The sequence below is a fragment of the Callithrix jacchus genome, chromosome 4 (assembly GCF_049354715.1).
Source record: "Callithrix jacchus isolate 240 chromosome 4, calJac240_pri, whole genome shotgun sequence".
Taxonomy (NCBI): domain Eukaryota; kingdom Metazoa; phylum Chordata; class Mammalia; order Primates; family Cebidae; genus Callithrix; species Callithrix jacchus.
In genome coordinates this window covers 40,501,047-40,521,127 of record NC_133505.1, presented here as the reverse complement: position 1 = coordinate 40,521,127, position 20,081 = coordinate 40,501,047, and the positions used below count along the sequence as shown (strand labels likewise).

Genomic DNA, 20,081 nt, shown 5'->3' with positions numbered 1-20,081 from the left:
GTTTCTCCTGGATTCCCAGGGCAAAAACCCTACAAGGCCGTAAGGATTGACTTACCCACACCCAGGTCTGGTGGGCACCAGGGTGGATGTCTGTTCCTCCTCCTCATAGGGCTGGGAAGGAGGTCCTCCAGTCCTGGAAAAACACAGCCCCTCCTTCAGATTCCCCAGTTGAGGAGTTTTCACCCTATTGTCTTTCGAAAAGTTATACCACTTTTCTGACAATTCCCCCACCCCCGCACCTTCTTTTGTATTATAAAAAAATTTTCATCCCCAAACCCACTAATTAAATAAATGTATCTCTTGGAACCCGCAGGGGATTGGTTCCAAGACACCAGAGGATTCCAAACTCCAAGGATACCTATGTTCCTGATAAAAAATGGCATACAGCAGGGTGCGGTGGCTCATGCCTGTAATCCCAGCACTTTTGGAGGCCGAGTTGGTTGGATCACCTGAGGTTAAGAGTTCGAGACCAGCCTGGCCAACATGGTGAAACCATATCTCTAATAAAAATACAAAAATTAGCTGGATGTGGTGGTGGGCACCTATAATCCCCAGCTACTCAAGAGGCTGAGGCATGAGAATCACTTGAACCCAGGAGTCAGAGGTTGCAGTGAGCCAAGATCATGCCATTGTACTCCAGCCTGGGTGACAGAGCAAGACTCGGTCTCAAAAAAATAAACAGTAAAAATAAAATGGCCTAGTTTTTGCACATAACCTATGCACATCCTCCCATATACTTTAAATCATCTCTAGATTACTTATAATACCTAATGCAATTGTTGTTATACATGTTATGTAGGAAATAATGGCAGGGAAACAAAGGCTGCACATGGTCAGTCCAGACACAAGCATCCAAGCCTCACTGCACCTTCAGTGGGCAATCAGCAAACCACAGATGGATGCAGGGCCTGCGGGTGAGGAACCTGCAGGTGCATATTTCAATTGCAGGTAACAGAAAACACCACCTTAAACAGTAGAGAGGATTTATTGGCCCACATCATTTTTAAAAATACAAAGTAAAACTGCTCGTGGTGAGGCCGGCTTCACCTGGAGGCTGGCATGACTTCCACACAGAGGCATCATTGCCACTTGTTTAGTGTGCTCTACAGTGTCGAGGCAGAGATTAGCACATTGAAGGCATCGAATTGTGTTCCAAGTTGGATGGGCCAAACTGCTTTGCTTTATCAGTCACCCAGTGGGAGAGGGAGCAGCGACTTTCAGGACTCCAAAAGCTGCTGCCTGCATGGCCATTTCCACCTGTGTGGTGGAAGTGCTCTCTGTTAAGCCTTGATTTTGCCCTGCAGTGATGCTTCTCTGTTCTAACTCTGTTTCTCAATGCAAGATAACCATGACCCCCAACAGCTGCTGCCTGGAAGCAGATCCTGAGACACCGAACCCTTCCCTCCTATCCCGACATCAGGCACCTCCCACTCCTTTCCGAGAAAGAGAAACCCTCATCCCTTTACATTTTAGTTACAAACCATGGTGCTTAATCTCATATTGCTATTTATTACTTACATAAACTTGTTTTCCATGTTCAATTGCTATTTTTCTATCTGTGAGAAATTAGATGCTTTGACATTAGTTAGAAACCACAGTAATTTTTTCTCTAAAATCAATGAAAATATTTCTTCATTTAATGGCTTTTCATTTAGAGTCAGGTTTTTAGAAATCAGTAGAAGTCCTTGAATGAGGGATGGGTGTCCTCATCCTGGACTTACTGAGCTTTACCTCTGCCTGCACCTGAGGCTTGTGACTGAGGGCTCTGAGTTTGCTGAGGCCCCTGTTCTCAGCAGGGCCCTTGAGGCCGACTTTCCCCTGACGTTGGGCCTCCAGGGTGGACAGGTAAGTGGGGCCCAACGAGGCTCTGTCCAACCTATTCTACAGTGGGCAGGGTGGGACGAGCTGTCTGGACCCTCTACGCTCAGGGGGTTCCCAAGATGGAAGCTGGATTGGCATCGCTCTCTGCAGGAGACAAGACTGGCGGCCTCTCCTGCTCAGAGGCGGCCACGTGCCAGGCTTTTCCCGTGTTCTCCACCCCACTATTTGGGCGTTCTGAGTAGTTCCTCCAGATCACAGCACCTGCCTGCCTCGGGATGAGAGAGTCCATCCCAAACCAGCATGCATTTAGGATGAGGCCCTGGCAGCTGGGCTGTGAGTGGACGGGGAGAGGGCAGGCCTGCAGGTTGGGAGAGACTGTGAGCGCGCTCACACTGAATGACAGCAGCTCAAGGTGGCGGGAAGTGAAGAATGCAGGACTGCAAGGGGTGCCCCTGAGGGGGCTGGGCTGGGAGGAGGGGGCAGCGGGTTGCAGGGGTGGGGCAGAACGGTTTGGTTTTGGATGTGGCAGTGGGCTCTGTGTGGGCTCTCCCAGCAGACACGTCCAGCCAGCAGCTGAGCGCAGCACGTAGCTGCAGGGTCCAGAGGGAGATATGGGCAGAGACAGAGGAGGCCAGGAGCCAGGGGAACCAGCGAGGGGAATGGAGCCGACCGCTCAGGGCTCGCTGGAGGGGCACGCCTGTTCTCCGTGTTTCCATGCACTCCTCTCACTAGCTTATTCCCTTGGGGTTTCAGTGTGTCTCCATCTCAGAGTTCCTTTTATTTAAATCCAATTATCCACAGATGGGTGACATTTTAAGCTCTTGTGTTTATCAAATTTTATAGAAACTATACTCAAATTAAATAAAGAAAAATAAAAAGGTGGGGGTGGATGTATTGACTCAAGTCAATACAAAGTTGGGATCTCCAGATGAGACTGGGTCCCGGTGCTCAAGCCTTGTAAACAGGACCGTCCCAACTCCTCTGTGGGCTGGCTCCACATACGGGGCAGGGATGGCCCCTAGCAGCCCCACGTGCTCACTCTACTAGCTAGAAAACTCCCACAAAAAGAGGGCACCTCTTCAAAATCCTGGCATTGATAAACTGTGAGGCTGAGGCCAGGAGTGAGGTCAGCCCCGCTCAATCCACGTGGACTCAGAAGAATAGGGAGATCCCCCCGTCAAAAGCAGGGAGCTGTGCTCTGAGGTGAGGCCTGGGATGGAGGCCATGCATGGGGCCACTAAGAAAAAAGAGCCTGGCTTGCTGAGGGCTGCCCAGGGCAGAGCTGTGGTGCCAACCCTGGGAGACTTTATTTGGACTTTTACAGGAGAGAGAAGTCCGCTTTCATCTTGTTTAACTCATTGATAGTTTGCCCTCTGCTACTCCCAGTCCAGCCTAACCCTGTTGAACTCAAGCTCCATGGGGGCACCATAAGAAGGCCCTGGGGACAATGGGGCACTGGGGCTTTTCTGAGAAGGGGGTATTGGAGTTCCAAAGCCTGAGGCCAGCCCTAGGGGACACAGCTTCCCCCACCTCCCCACCTGCTCCTCACACCTGCATGCAGATCACACCATCAGGATCGTGTAACTGGAGGGGACCCGGAGAACATCACTCATTTTCTTGGCAAACAGGTACTGTGCACCTGCTCCACACAGGCCTTGGGGACATGAAGCTAATGAGACATGGCCCCTCAGATGTTCCATGTAGAGGGGACAATGAGAGGCAGGGAGAGCTGGAGTGTGCAAGGTGCAAAGGAAAGTCGGAGAGCTGGGTCCTGGAGGCCAAGTGGGATTTGCCAGACGGGAGAGAGTGCTCTAGATGAGGGAAGGGCAACGATGAGTGTGGGAGAGCAGCTCGTTCAGGGAACAGCAAGGAATTCCCATGGCTGGAGTGTGGGGGGCCTGGTGCAGGAAGACAGGGAGCAGGGCCAGGCCCCCAGGGTCTTGCATCCCTACAGAGGATGAGCAGCTTCCAGTGGAGGCCACTGGGGGTTCTCCAGGTGGGAGGCTACGAGGTCAGATTTAGAATCCCAGTTTGACAGACGAGGAAACTGGAGTCTAAAGGCAGGAAGCCTCGGGTCTGGCCCCTCATTTATTGGAAGTTCTCAGTACACGTGAGCCGGGACAGGCAGGGCGCCCAGCCGGCTGGTCCACGCTGCTCTCCGAGCAGATGTCTCCCAGGGAGATGTCCCTCAGCCTTGCCTCTGTCCTACCCACGTGCCTGCCTCAGCCAGCACACAAGTGTGCAGTCATGTTCCCACTTTGCTGGGGCCACAGGAGGTCACCAGAGGAGCTGGAGCCGAGGAGGGAGATGGTGGCCTCCAGGAGGCAGGCAGTCTCATTTGGGGGAAGTGTTGGTTCCCAACCTGCCTGGGCACCAGGTGACATGGGCGAGCTGTCGAACCTGCTCTGTCAGCTCTTCAGTGCTAGATCCTGGCCCAGGACTTTGGCCCCGGACATGGGAATAAACAAAGCTCAGTCCCTGCCCCCAGGAAGCTCACCACCAGGAGGACAAGGCAGGTCTGTTCCGATGCAGAAGGAACTCGGCGGCCATAGCAATTTCTTTCTTTTTTTTTTTTTTTAATTTTTTATTGCATTTTAGGTTTGGGGTACATGTGCAGAACATGCAAGACAGTTGCATAGGTACACACATGGCAGTGTGTTTTGCTTCCTTTCTCCCCTTCACCCACATTTGGCATTTCTCCCCACCTCCCCCTCCCACTGGCCCTCCCCTATTCCCCCCAATAGACCCCAGTGTTTAGTACTCCCCTCCCTGTGTCCATGTGTTCTCATTTTTCATCACCCGCCTATGAGTGAGAATATGCGGTGTTTCATTTTCTGTTCTTGTGTCAGTTTGCTGAGGATGATGTTCTCCAGATTCATCCATGTCCCTACAAATGACACAAACTCATCCTTTCTGATTGCTGCATAATATTCCATGGTGTATATGTGCCACATTTTTCCAATCCAGTCTATTATCAATGGGCATTTGGGTTGATTCCAGGTCTTTGCTATTGTAAACAGTGCTACAATGAACATTCGTGTACATGTGTCCTTATAGTAGAACGATTTATAGTCCTTTGGATATATACAGCAATTTCTTGATACAAATATATAGTCTCATCGACAGGTGAACCCTCCTGTGGGTACCTGAAAGCCCTCATCTTCTCAGAGTCCTTCAGCTTCTTACACTCCCTTCACCGCCTGGCCCTAACCTCTCATCAAGTCCAAACCCAATCTAAGGCTGAACAGGGAACAGCTCCATCCTGTATCCACTGCTGTCCCACCCACCGTCTTTACTGACCCCTCCACACAAAGAAAAACCAACTCAGGCCTTGCGGAATGAATGGGAGGCATCTGGGCCAGTGGGGGCAGCACAGGAGCAGCTGGGGGCGGGGTGGCAAAGGCCCGGCAAGGCTGGCGCTCAGGTGTGTGTTACAGGAGGTGATGGGATCACTGGGGACAGTGGAGAGTGGGTGGAGAGGCAGAGCCCACTCGGCTGTGGCAGGGACTTCAGTGAAGACAGGCACTAGTGATGGGAAGCCACTGGCTCTTGTTCAGGACCCGGGGGCCGGGCCCTCATACCAGCACCCAGCGGGCCAGCACTTCCCATCACAGCCCCTGCACCTCAGGCCGCACCCGAAGCTCCAACCCTGCCTGTTGCAAGCTCTCCTGGCTACCCTGACTCCAAGCCCAGCAATAGCTCCTCTGGTAACTGCCAGAGTGTGGGTGTGTTAGAGCCTCGTGGGGTTGGCGCTTCACCTACAGACAGAGCCAGGGAGCTTCGGGCGCCTTAGCAGATGGAATGGGCACTGTGCAGGGTGTTAGGGCTCTTCTCAGGGGTGTAGGTTGCATAAACAACAGATCCTCCTCTCATTCCGCTCCCTGCATCCTGAAGAGAGTCCTTGCCCCTCTGACCCCACAGCACACTGTAGGGTGCTCTCTCATTATCCTCTAGGGTCTGGGTCTCCTGATGAACTGCAGCTTCCTCGAGGATCATTGTCATATCCCCAGGGAGCATAGCACCAGGCATATAGTGGGTGCTCAAGAAATGCCTGTTGAGTGAGTGAGTGTGCTCAGGACAGCACAGGAGGTGAGTCTGTGGGTCCATTTACGTGTGTGTGTGTGTGTGTGCGTGTGTGTGTGTGCGCGCACGCGAGCATGCGAGCAATGCCTGTCATAGCCTGGCCTTCATCTTACCTCATCCAGAGAAGTTCCTGGCTGGGCCAGGAGGAGGGGCTGGGTTTTCTTTCCTGCTCATTTGCATGACAGGTGTTAGCAGTTTATCTAACTGTGATAATGAAGAGGATGGGGGGTGCTAATTCCTTCTCACTTTATTGAATTCACCAATCCTTCACAGCCTCAGGGCCCTGAGAGGGGGTGATTAAAAGACACTTCAGCACGCTGCTTATTGCCAATTAACAGACTCCAATATAAACAATTAATAAAGCCACAGTGGGAGGCGAGAGGGAGGGATTCATCTCCCTGCCTGGGTGAGCTCAGGCAGTTCCTGGGCCCCTGGGCCCAGCCACACACAGATGGCCCTGCCCAGGGCGGGTGGTTGGGGCTGATAGAAGCTTGAGAGTGGGTAGGAAGATGCCAGGGAGGAGAGTGCTGGTGAGGGCCGCTTGGTCTCAGACTGGGGGAGCAGGGCTGCAAGCCCACCCCTGCTGATGCCAGTGAGGACACACACAGGGCAGGGCAGGAACTTGCTCAAGGCCCCAGGGCCCACTAAAGCCAGTGCTCCTTGGACCACATGTTCCATGCTCCTTGGACCACATGTTCCATGCTCCTTGGGCCAGGCTGTGGCCCACCCTGATGGGTCTCCTCACCCACCCAAGGTAAGGGGCTGTCTCCGGTCACTGGCCTCTTAGGATGAGCCAGGTGACTCTGTTTCCCTTGCCAGGCTGCCCTCCCCACCTGCCATGGTCCCTGTAACTTGACTTCTCGTACAGGAAAGTTGCCCACCTGCCTGGGGGCAGCATTGCCTGTTAAGGACAAGTCTCAGGGGTTGCAGTGTGAGCTTCCAAAAGGCACCGCTCTACGCCACTGGTGCCACACATGGCAAAAGCCAATCTCGTGAAATCCTTAAACCCTCAGCAGGAGGCAGGATGAGAGGCTGGAAAACACTCACGCCTCCAAGGCTTAGGGAAGTCACTTCCACAACCCAAGTCACTCTCTCAGGAGCAGGCAGTGCAGGTGCCACGGGCCGCACGTGATCTGGGCCAGGAGCCCTCCAGCTTGTGCTGCAAAGGGCCGGATGGCACGTGCCTGAGCTCTGCCAACTGCACCACCTGCATCACAGCCACCTAATCCGCCCATGTGGTGTGAACGCAGCCAGAGACGATACGTAATGAATGTGCGGCTGTGTCCCAAGGAAACTTTATTTATGGATGCTGAAATTTGAAATTCATAGAATTTCACGTCACCAAATATTATTCTTATTTTGATTCATTTTTCACCCATTTAAAGATGTAAACCGATTCTTAGCTCTCAGACCATACAAAAATAGGTGGTGGCCCCGATTTGACCCATGGGCCAGAGTTTGCCAATCTCTGATCTAGGCCTTAGCACTCTGGGATGTCTTGGGCATTCTAAAGGGAACTTCCCTGGATATGACTCCTCAAGGGAGGGGGGACTGGGAGCTGAAAGTCCCTCCATCCAGCTCAAAAAAGGGGGGTGCCAGACCCTGTTCCACCAGAGAACCAAGTGGCTACAAAGCATGGCCCATAAGGGACAGAGAGCCAGGCTGAGGGGCAGGTGTGGACAAGCGGAGAGACAGACGAGGGGGGACCACTGGCTGCCCCATGACCCACTTGTGTTGAAGGCAGGACAAGGATGACCACCCAAAATGGTGCTGAGCCTCAGCACCTGGACCTGGGACAGTTCCCTGCTCTTATATGGGACCATGGATATGTCTGATATTCTGGAACTTCAAAGGAAATAAAAGAGAAGGGACTCAGAGGGACCTCAGAAATTGTCTTTCTCTCCTCACCCCTATTCACCTCATTCATTCAATCAACAAACATTTTTTGAGAATCTACTAAAGGCACCTTATGTTTCAGTTTAAGACAAGCCTCCTGGTCTTGAGCTGTCTTTGGAAATATTCCTGGAGGAGAAGTGCTGTGTTTGGGGTTGCCAAGGACATTCTCGAGTCACCTGGGAAGTGAGAGTAACTAGAGAACATCCCATGTCCACAGAGCAGATAAGAAATCTCTCAAGGGAATTCCTGAGTTTTGACAGAGAAAGTCATTTAGCAAAGCCAATACTGTGTCAGAGGCAGCAGAAAGGTTTCCTGGAAGCCTTGGTGTAAAAGACCATAATGATGGATGTGAAGGAGTGCAGCGGCCTTGACAAGTCAAGCGGTTAGCTTGCAGTCTGCTACCTGTTGGGTGCTCCACAGTCCTCCTCCTGCCTGAGCTTCCACAGGGCGCCTCTCAGGTTGGGGACAGGTAGTGGAACCAGAGCTCATTGTCACAGTAGGGACCAGCTGCCCAGAGCCAGCTGCTCGTCCAGGGTTGGGGCAGGGCACATGCCTCTCCTTTTCTCACCCTGCACCTTGAACCCATCAGAAACCCTTCTGGCTCTAGCTGTAAAATGTGTCTCACTGTGGTTTTGATTTACGTTTTCCCCACGATTAGTGATGCTGAGCATTATTTCATATACCTGTTGGTCATTTGGATGTTTCCTTTTAAGAACTATCTATTCAGGTCTTTTGCCCATCAAAACCACAGTGAGGTATCTATCGCCTTACTCCTGTCAGAATGGCTATGATCAAAAAGACAAGAGATAACAAGTGTTGGCAAGGATGTGGAGAAAAGGAAACCCTAGCACGCTGTTGGTGGAAATGTAAATCAGCGCAGCCATTATGGAAAGCAGTATGGAGGTTCCTCAAAATATTAAAAATAGAACTACCATATGATCCAGCAATCTCACTACTGGGAACACATCCAGAGGAAATAAAATCAGTCTGCTGAAAGATGTCTACACTTGAGTACTTTTTGCAGTACTATTCACGATAGCCAAGACATGGAATCAACTTAAGCGCCCTTTGACAGATGAATGGATACCAAAAATTGGTACATATACACTGTGGAGTACTATTCAGCCATAAAAAATAAGGCAATCTTGTCGTTGGAACAACATGGATGAACCTGGACAACACTATGTTAAGTGGCATAAACAGGCACAGAAAGACACGTGATTCTCACTCATGAGTAGAAGCTAAAAAGTCATTCTCATAGAAGTAGAGAGTGGAGACTGGTTACCAGAGGCTGGGGTGACTTGGGAGAGAGAGGATGGGAGAGGTTGGTCAAAGGATCTATAATTACAGTTAGATAAGAGGGGAGAAGACCTGACTCAGTGGCTCATGACTGTAATCCTAGCACTTGGAGAGGCTGAGGAGGGTAGATCATGAGGTCCAGATATCGAGACCATCCTGGCCAATATGTCGAAACCCCGTCTCTACTGAAAATATAAAAATTAGCTGGGTGTGGTGGTGTTCACCTGTAGTCCCAGCTACTTGGGAGGCTGAGGCAGGAGAATCGCTTGAACCTGGGAGGCAGTGGTTGCAGTGAGCCAAGATCACACCACTGAACTCCAGCATGGCAACAGAGCGAGACTCCATCTAAAAAAATGGGGGGATGGTGCGGAGCGGTCCAGAATAGACGAACGTACAAAGACAGAAAGTATTCAGTGATCAGTGATTGCCTGGGGCCGGGGGTGTGAGGGAGGGAAAAGGGTTCAGGGCCAGAGTGAGAGTAGAAATTGGTAATGACTGCTGACGGTGATGGGGTTTCTTGAAAGATGAAGATGCTCTAAAGTTGAATGTGGTGATGCTTGCACTCTGCAAACATACTAAAAACCATTGGATTATACACTTATAAATGGTGAATTGTAGGCTATGTGAATTATATCTCAATAAAGCCATTTTTAAAAAATGCCCCAAACCTGACCACTTTGCCATGCTGCTGCCATCCTGGCTGGGGCCTGAAGGACACCAATCACCCCTCACTGGTCCCCTACCTCTAACTCTGCCCCACAGACTGTCCTCTAGATAGGGACCCTCCAAGGCCATCAATCACACCACATCCTGCTCTGGTCTCCACTGTCCCAAGCCTGTCATTCCTAGCATGAATCCACAATTTTAGCGTGGCCAGACACTCTGTAAACTCCCAGCCACCATGCTCTCCCCTTTCACACGTGCCTGCCACGCTGGCCTCCTCACCTCCCTCCACTGGTTCCTCCTCCCTCTCTTCCTGCTCAGAGACTGGCCCCTTCCCTGCCCTCCTCTTTCTCTGTCTTCCCCACATCTACATCCCCGGGAGTAGTGGTAGTGGCTGGGGTCTGTGGATCCCATACAGATCCCTGGGTAGAATTCCGGGAGCCTGGGAATGTGGACGGGGAAGAATCACATCTATATTTTCACTCCTCTTTATTTGAATGTCGCACCTGTTTCCATTGTGTGCGTTAGCAGCAAACCACAGAGGTGGTCCCAGAGTCTGGGACTTCGTCACCCATAGGAAGTGCAGATGGTTTCAATGACATTATAATTGCAGCAGAACACCTGAAGTCTCACTCGTGCTCAAGCTTACTTTGAGAGGATGTGGTTTGAGACAGCCCCACTGCTCAATCTCAATCTCAGTGTGTTAATAAAGAGGCACATATATTGCTCCAGTGCAATTTTTTCCTAATATTTTGATAGCTTCATTTTAACATAGTTGTTTTCCTTTGAATCTTAGCTATTTTATTTTGTGGACTTAAAAATATTACTCTGAGAAGGGGTCCATAGGCTTCCACAGACTCCGGAGGGGAAGAGCCCATGGCACAGCAGCAGGAAGGGCTCCCTTTTCTACAATGTATACTCTGTGCAGAGAGGGCCAGACACAAATGGGGAGCTCAATCACAGGCAGTGGGAGGAAGGGCAGGGGAAGGAGCAGGAGGGAGCCGCTCAGAACTCACTCGACTCAGCAGTGAGGGCAGAGCCTGTGTCCAGCTGGCCTGGGATTGAAGCTGGCTCCATCACATGCTCAATGTGGAGCTTTGGGTACCTCCTGTAACCTCCCAGAGCCTCAGTTTCCTCATCTGCAAGAGGGAACACAATCGCACCTGCTTCATATGGTTATTATGAAGGTAAGACGGTATGCTTGGTTCATGGCCTGGGACACAGTGAGTGAGCAATAAACACTACCGATTTAGTCAAAGTGCTGGGCTTTTGTCCATGGCTCTGGCCCCTCAGCCAGGAAGGCAAAGGCGACCCTACATAGCTCTCCCTCTATACATGTCTGGGAAGGCTGAGGCAACAGGGCCCTCACTCACTCTCAGCAGGCTGGCCAGGGCTGGACCACAGGAAGGGGCTGCAAATGGGGAGGGAAGCACTGTCCGTCCAGGCTGGGCTAGGGGACACACCTGCATGGACATTCTTTTCTAGGGGGCAGAGGACATGGGAGGAGATGTTTCCAAGCCCTTACCTTATGAGTCCAGAAGCATTTGTGGGGATGGCAATGCCAGGAAGTCATCTGGGGACAAATCGTTAGGAAGAGACCTGAGGGCCTGGGGCAAACCCGGCTCCACTGGCCAAGTTCTGGCCTGCTGCCCTGCAGGCTGAGTTTCCCTGTTTCTTCCCGGAGACCACATCCCAGGGGCCAGCTTCCTTGCCCTTCCTGCTTGGGGAGTCCTAGGTTAGCCTCTCCATTCCCCTAGGTGCCTCTTGCCCCAGACCCTACTTTCCAACCTTTTGCCCAACACAGCCCACTCAGAAAACAGAGGACAGCCTCACCAGTGCCCCAGGGCAGAAGACAGCCTCTTGGCAGCCTCCTTGTCCCTGCACAGGTGGCATGCTCCTGCCTCTGGGCCCTGGCCGGGAATGCCTTGCATCCAAACGCCCCAGGGCTTGTCACCACCATGTCCTCTCATGTGGGCAAGACTTCCAGCTTTCTCCATGTCCTGCCAGGGGGCTGAGGTGGTGGAATGACTTTGGAGTCTGTTTCCTCATCTGTAAATAGGACAGTAGCTTGGCTTCCTGGGTTTGGCTGTGAGGGCAGGGGTGCTGTCTGCACAGGTACACTGAGACCGGGGAGCTGGGATTCCTGCCTGCTGGAAGGAAATGCCTGTTGTTCTGGGGTGGGGTCTCCAGCCGGCCGGGGCCTACCCTCCTGCCTTGCAGCTTCCCAGTGCCCTGCAGCTCATCGGCCTCTTCCACTGCCCTTTGAGGGAGGTGAGGTGGATGTTATCCCACCCATTTTACAGATGGAGAATCCATGCTCCGAGAGGTGAGGTGACACGGCACCCAGGTCTTCTCACTGTGTGCCAGGCTGTGGTAACTTCCTGCTGGACTGAGCCAGATGACATAGAGTCTGCTTAAACTGACTTGTGGTGGTCCTGTCTATATGGGATGGTGGTGTATATGGTCTATAGGTGCCATATTTTTATGCCCAATATAATCAGGCTGTGTGAATTCTGGGTGGGGCTCTTCGGGGACACCAGCCTTCATTTATTGAGCTTCTACCATGTGCCAAACACGTGACTCTGTGATTGATTAATCCCCACAAGTCAAGGAGCAGGCATGGTTGTCTCATGTAGAGGTGGAGAAGCTGAGGTGTAAGGACCAGCACCAGAAGTGCAGGATGTGGGTCTGTGCTGCACAGCACCACCCCGGAGAAGGGGAGCAGGGATGAAGAGGAGGCATAGACTCCATCTTGGGTGGGGGTGGGAAGAGTAAAGAGAGTGCTATCTTGAAGAAACTGCAAGTGTGGAGAGTCTGCAGACGTTGGAGGGAGATGAAGGCGGTGCTGATTCAGAAGACAGAGCTTTAGCCAGGAAAGCAAGCTGGCAGCCAATTGGGAACCGCCAGTAAGCCAGAGCACTGGGTAAAAAAATGTTGGTAGAGGAAGAAGGAAGCTGGCAGCCCTGAGTTCAGGTGGCTTCAGTATGCAGACCTGCACCCCCGGAGCCCAGCCAGGGTGAGGAGGGAGTTCCTAGGGACACAGGGTTCATGCTGGACCAGTGGCCTTCCCCAGCCCCCTGACTTATAGGGGCCCCCACTGGAGTCCAGAGAAAGAACTCAGCAAAAATTGGATGCAGTGGGTCCAAGGAAGTCACCACCCAGGCCTAAGACCCTTGAGGCTGTTGATCAGGGGCTGGGTAGCTGAGGGAGCACCAGGCAAGCGGGACATCTTGTTGCCTTTGGTGGCTGTGTGTTTGTATGTGCTTATGCATGCGTGTGCACGTGTGCACTGTGTATGCATGTGCATGTGATGTGTGTGAATGTTCATTCGTGTGTGTGTGTGTGTGTGTGTGTGTGTGTGCCTGCGCAAAAGAGCTTTGCAGGGAGAGATCAAGTCCTGGGAGTAGGAGGGCGGATTCCCTCCCCTTTCATCACCCCCCACTGAGGCTGGCTGGATGAGGAGGAGTTCAGGGAACAGAAGGCCTGGGGATTCTTCTTCTCCCAGAGGTGCCACCACCAGCAGGGGAGGAAGGGAGGGAGGAAGCAGCACCTTATTTAAATGCAAATGACTGAAATACAACTTTCTTTATTAAAATGCAAATTGCACTTCAGTCTCTGACACCTACTGAGTGCCAAAGCCACAGAACACAACCAGGGCTCAAAGCCGAAGGACCCCAAGCCCGTAATAGTGAGAGGCCCCATCTGCTTGGGTGGGTATAGAAAGACATGGGGGATGGAGGGTGGGCCCCAGGCAGGCTTGGGATGCTGAGCCAGGTGCTTATCCTCCCTCCAGGGCTGCTGGGAGACATCAGCAGCGGCCACCGAGGCAGGCGATTTGGCCCGTAGGTCTGGACTGTCACCCAGTGGGGGACCAGGCTAGAGCTTCACAGGTGTCTCTCTGCCTGGCTGGGTCAGCACGCTGTGCACTTTCTTAGTGAGCCTGGGGTCTGATTGCCAGCGTCATTAAACCAGCTGCCTCTTGGTGAGTCAGAACCTGGCGAGCACTGGGGTCGACCTACAGTGGCCCCCAGCCCGGAGATCAGGCCCCGAGGCAGGCTTGTCTTCCTCAGCCACTCTCCCTGCTGGGGCCTCAGGAGCAGGGCTGCAGGGCTGCAAGGCTACCAGGCACAGCAGTGCAGGTCATGACAAGAAGCAGGGGCGACAGGCAGACCCATGCCCTGCTCCCCAGGCTCCATGACTGGGCATGTGGCCAAGTCCTCCGGGAAAAAGGGCGCCTTTCCTCACACAGAGGCACCACTGACTTATTTGTGCTTCTAATTCATCAGCCGGCAGAGGGCGCCTTTTCCTAATTTGCACACACATTGCTGGGAACCCCCCAGACCCCCGGTTCTTCCTTCTGCCCCACTCCTCTCTCTCAGACCTGCCTCCCCTCCTTGCTTATTGGTCTCCTGGGGTTTCCACACTGTTTCCTCCGCTCCTTCCTTCCTCCCTGTCTTCCAGCCCTCATCCCACCCTCTCTGCCCCCTTCCTCTGTGGATCCATCCCTCTGGCTTGTCCCCTAGAGTCAGCCCGCTCTGGGTCCTTACCTACTGGGTTGGAGGCAGGTACAGGCAGCCCAGGAAGGGTGGGCCAGGCCCCTGCTAGCTCAGGGTGGCACTGGCATGTGCAGGGAGCCTGGGGCGTGGGGGTAGGTCCTGGCTCCTTCCATCTGCCAAGCTCCTAATATAGGCAGCAGCAGCAGAGAGAGCAGGGAGGCAGGAGGCAACTTGGAGCTGGAGGTGACAGGCCTGCTTCCTCCGTATAAATAGCCCTGTCTGTCGCCCTGGGGGTGGTGGCTTCCTGGGGCATTTCTGATGTCATCCACTTCCCAGGAGAGCGTTGCTGGTACCTGTGGGGGCCTGGGATGCAGGCTGACGTTTTGGGGTGAGGCGGTACCCTGACATGCCTGAGGGCTCAATACCCCCAGGCAGTTCTAGCCTCTCCCATTTGTCTTCTTGCCGTGGGACACGCAGAGGCCCACCCCCCCAGGCTATGCAGACCTGGGCTTGAGCCCCCCACGAGGCACCTAGGAAAAGACCCTTCCTGGACATCATCCATAGGCAGCACAGGGGCTGTCTGAGCTATGCGGAGCCATCCCAAGGGGAGTTGGGAGCCTCATTCCATTCCCCACTCTGTGAGATGGGCCGTGATAGGAGCAAGAGAGGGTTCTGGAGAGAGACACAATGGCTCCTGGCTCTGGCCACCTGGACACTCCTCAGCCTGGCCGATGCCCAGACCTAGCTCATCCCCTGCAGGAGGAGGGCACAGAGCTCTCCCTCACACCCCACCTCAGGTTCCTGGCATCCGTCTGGTATTCCTCAGGATGGGTGTGCACTTGTTCCCCCTCAGCAACCTTGTCAGGAAGGTGGAGAACACAGAGCTGTCCCCAGCTGGCACTGAGCGCAGGGAAGCTCCCTGAGGACCAGGTGGCCCAGCAGACAGGACATCCTCAAGGGCTCTGCCTCCCTCCTCAGCCTGGAGCCCCTACAGCTGCCTCCATTTCCATCCGTCTTCCCTCCCTGCATGGAGGGGACTTGGCCAGCTGGTGATGCCCCTGTGGGGATCTGTGAGGGAAGCTGCTGGGGGTTGGACCAGCTCCTGATCAATAACAGGTAGGGCGAGGTTAGACCAGGTTGCCCGGCTGCACAGCAGACTCGGGAGTGCCTTGCAACGGGAGAAAGGCACGGGGCAGCGACCTGAGACCAGAGCCTCCATCCCCAAGCTGCTGGGCTGAGTTAAGCTAGGAGGGCCCACGTGGTGCCCCTCACCCCGGAGGTGGTTCTGGTGTCTGCAGAGGAAGGAACTAGAGGGCTGCAGGGCAGGCGGGAGACAGGCTGCTCCCTGTAGACCCTTTAGAGCCAGGTGGGTTTTCAATAGTGTGGCCCTTGCAGAACAATGGCTAAGAGCACAGCCCTGGTCCACAGCCTCTGTGCTTGCAAGCTCTGCGACGGTGGGAGAGAACCAACCTCCCTCCCCTCAGACGGAACTCATAACAACCACAGGACATCAGATAATGGCCCCGGGCACCTGGCAAGGTCCGGCCTGATGACTCAGGCCCCACCTCCACTTCCAGTTTCCCTGCCGGAAGAGCCCCTTGTCCGTGAGCCAAGAATGGGAAGGTGCTTTGTGGTGGAGCAGACCCCATCAGTGCTGCCCGTGTCTCCTCCACCGTTCTTCCACTCCGTGCCCTACTGCTCGCCTTCCAGGCACTCCGACTCACAGAGTGCCATGTCGGGAGTCTGCACTGCCCGTCCACGCGGCAGCCCCAGCAGCTGGGAGCTGGGAGGCCCTGGGTGCGGTAAGCGTGGGGCAGGTTCTGGCCGCCTCCCAGCGTTCCCAGCCGCATCGTGCTCCACTTGCCCTGGCAGCTGCCTTCCCTCTTGTCTCCTTCCCCACATCCACCAATTAAACTGGAATCCAGTTGGATTTGAATCCTTGTCTCAAGGCCCGCCTCTGGGGAGGCCCAACTTAAGAGTGGAACACAGTTGTGGGCTAGTTCCTGGCAGGACCTAGTGACTAAGAGGCTGGAGGGGAGGGGGCAGTGGCAAGGTCTGACTTCAGCCACTCTGATGGCTCCAGGGCCGGGGCTTTCGGCAGACACTTTGTTGGCAGGCTCTGCAGATTCCGCTGCCATTGCTGCTGTGACAGGAGCCATCTCCTCTCTTGTTCCTGGTCTACGTGTCTTATCGGCCCTTCTAAAAGGGCTGGCAGCTGGTGGGTGGTAGCAAAGTCGTGCCCCCTCCTGAGGGAAGTGGGATCAGAAAACTGTGGAAGATGATTAACGTGCCTTGGGTGTTTACTGTGTTATGTTTTGTTTCCTCTCATTACAACCCTCTAGACAGGGCTGCCATGTACAGTCAGTCAGGTTGTTCACTGCACAAGGGCACCTGGCCCAGAGGACAGCCTGTGTTCTTTCCACATAGTGGGAGCCATCCACTGTCCTGCTTGTGAGCCGTCTCATTATCTCCATTTTAATGTAGAAACCGAGGCAGATTACTTAAACAGAGAGTTTAAGTAATTTGCTCAAGATTTCTCAGCACGTAGGAGGTTGTGCTGAGCTCTTCATCTAAGAATTCTGACTGCAGAGCCTGCATTCCTAACTACACAGCCTCAGACTGCCTTGACAGGGCGGGGCCATCGTGAGAGCTAGAAACCCTGGGAAGGCTCTGACTCCTGGGCACCAGTCAGGCCTGGGACACGGGGACTCTGGAGAACCAGGGGGAGAGGATCACCTCCCGTGGCTGACCTGAGGTCTGGGGGCCCAAGCCTGAGCTGCCTGCCTGGGTGTCCATGGAACCCGGGGTGGGCACACAGAATAACATCAGTGGCTTAGAGGGCTTTACCCGGTGCCAGACGCTGGGGTTTCCATTTGTTTACTCACTGGACCTTCCTAAGAACCTGAGGGTGTATAGCAGAGGCCGCTCTCGGCCATGGATGTCCTCTCCCACCCTCTCCCTGGGCACGCCACTCGGCCACATCTCCTGGCCTCCCTTGCAGCTAGATGTACCAGTGTCACCCCTTGTCACAGCAGGAGCAGGGAGGCTGTCTCTGTGATCCAGAGCAAGTCACGGGCCTCACTCACGGAGCCTCCACTTCCCCACCTGTAAGATGGAGTCAACACCCCCACCCTGCCTGCCTCCCTGGCCAGGATGAAGCCGGCAGTATGAAGGTTTTTAAATCGCACCTGGAATGCCTAAGCCAAAGCTTAACACATACTTGTCATCTGCTTAATACAGCTCCTATCTCCAGTCTGGGTCTGTCTGCAGAGATTCCTTGCCTTTCACCGCCCAGGCAGTCCTTGTGCGAGCAGCCTGCCTTCCTTCTCAGACACCGAATAGCGGAGCCCAAATGCCAGGAACCCCCGATGATGACTCAGCCTCCATAACAAGTCCAAACATCTGGCTGCCAAAGGGCACAGCTCGCTCCCAAAGCAGCTCCTTCTGCACAAATATGTTCTTAATATTCAATTAGTATTTATCCACCACGAACAACAATTACACCATTGACTCTCAATGAAGTGCCTGGTTAATTAATTAACACAGTCTTTTACATGCTGGCAGTATTTCCTGGTGAGCACGATACTTAAAATAATAGCACAATGACGCCAGGGCGAGCTGGGGGACTAGCGGGGCTGCCCTGGGTTTCCCAGGCTCCAGATGTGATTCTGGAGCTGACGTTTACCACACAAAGCATCTTCTGGAGTTAAAAGGAAAAAACACACCAGGATTTTTGGCAGGCCACTTAACACCTCCCAGCCAGATGCCCACCCAGGGTCCCTGAGTCCATGGGCATGGGTTCTCTAAGTGACGTTCACACCTGTACAGACCCCCACTCAGGTGGCCACACCCAGGGACCCTCTAGGCTCCAAAGGGCCCAGCCTCTTGGAACAGCTGACTCCAGACACCTCTCTCCCCTCCCTTGGCCTCCCTGGCCCTCACCGACTACAGCACCTCCTCCTCAGACCTCATTTCTCCTTCCTGCTCCTTCCTGTGGGTGTTTTCCGAGCACAGGTTTGACTTCAGCTTCAATTTCTGACCTCGCTCTTCTCCGAGTCCCCTCCCTACCTCATACACAACCCATAGGTCCTGACTGCCCACCTCTTTGCTTCTGCCTCTATGAGAGCCTGCAGAGGGTACAGAGTGCCACAGCCACACTGCCTGGGTCACCTGGCATAGCCACTTACTGGCTGTGTGACCTCGGGCAAGTTACTCAACCCCCACCACCCCTTGCTTTGGGGGACAATCCTGTGGGAAATGATCGCAGCCTCCACCTGCACCAGCCAGGGTGGGCTGAGCTGCATCTCAGGCCCATGGCACATGGACTGCATTGGCTCAAGCCCAGCTGCAGTGTCTTTCCCACTACCGTTTTGGCACAGGGCAGCCTACACCAGCAGGCAGCTCCCCGCCCAGCAGTGACAGAAGGGCCCAGGCTTTTTCTGTCTTGTTGCTCCACCTTCCCCAGGGACCCTCCCATTGTTGTCCCTGTGGTCCCCGTGGTCCCCATGGCTAGGGCCCTGCTGGAGCCACATCGGACGCTTTTCTGAAGGCCTGGCCAGCTGTGCTCACATCCCTGCCACTCAGCTTCCTTTGGTTACAAGGGTGTTACACAGGTACACCTAGCTGCAAGGGAAGCCAGGGGACATGGCCCAGTGGTGTGCCCAGGTAGAGGGTGGGAGAGGACATCGGTGACCGAGAGCAGCCTCTGCCACACACCCTCAGGTCCTTAGGAAGATCCAAAGAGTCAATAACTATAAGCCCTCTCAGCCATTGCTGTTATTCTGTGTGCCCACAGCAGGTTTCATGGACGCTAGGATCAATGAGACACATTCCTTCATCTAAGGACCCCACTGAGGAAGATGGCAGAGGAGAGAGACATATAACCCACTTACCAGGATTCAGGAGGCGAACACCCGAGGTACATACATGCCGTGGTGGGCCAGGCAGGAGGAAGCGAGGGGCTGGGAGGGACTGTGGGCTGAGTCCTGAGGAACAGTGGCAGTTCGGCAGCTTGGAGGGGACTCAGAACCTGGCTCTGGAGCCAGGCCTGTGCTACAGCCAAGTTGCTCTAATTAAATTTCTCCCAAATATACCATTAGTTGCCCATGCAGGTGGATAAGCCATTTTTGACTCTGCTAAACATTTGTTTGAGGTCCCCTGACTGATTCAAAATGTTGTGAAACAGAGGGGTTTGGCCCTTTGGGAAGCTGGTTTGTGATAGCCACTGCTGGTCGCCCACCCAGCAGACAAGATCCCTTCTTCTGGTGGGGAGGCTCAGGGAAGGGAGGCCACACATGATGTCAAAGCTGACTGTGGAAGCCCATTGTTCCCTTTTGCCAGTGATTGGCTTAAATGTATGCTTGTGACCAATTTCAGCCAATAATCCATAAAAAGATGTCAGCTAGAAGGAGTTTACCGGGAAGATTTTACTTCCTGGTAAAAAGAGAGCTATATGCTGGGAGATGAGCCCTCCCTTCCTGCTTTTGGATATTATGGTGTGAGCGTGTGATGTGGCAGCCACTTTGCAACCATTAGGAAAAACATGGCTGACAGGCTGAGAATAGCAGAGTGGAGTGAGGAGCAAAAACTGGGCCCAAGATAATGTACTAAACTTCTGGACCTGCCCTGGATGTATTCAACCTCCCGAGAGCTTGTTAAGCAAGACTGTGACCTTAAACCAGCCACTTCAATGTCTTCATCTGTGAAATGCACAGCAGCGCCTACCTCATAGGTTGTTATGACAATAAAAGTGAGTTCTCTGCAAAACCCTCAGAAATACGTGAGGCTGGTGTTAAATAAACAGAAGTAATAAAAAGCTCCTGT

At 53.6% G+C, this 20,081-nt stretch overlaps 1 long non-coding RNA gene across 16 annotated transcripts in view; it reads left to right on the top strand.

The window, feature by feature from the left end:
• LOC128931277 (uncharacterized) overlaps positions 1–20,081 on the top strand; it is a 189,570-nt gene that overhangs the window by 84,377 nt on the left and 85,112 nt on the right. For 10 of the 16 annotated variants that reach the window (XR_013534090.1, XR_013534081.1, XR_013534085.1 and 7 more), the window contains exon 4: positions 19,054–19,176. The exons of 4 other annotated variants lie outside the window; for them this stretch is intronic. This is a non-coding gene — a long non-coding RNA (uncharacterized LOC128931277). Of the gene's footprint in view, positions 1–19,025; positions 19,177–20,081 lie in introns of all 16 variants that reach the window. 2 more of the 16 variants (XR_013534092.1, XR_013534089.1) reach the window with 1 other exon arrangement.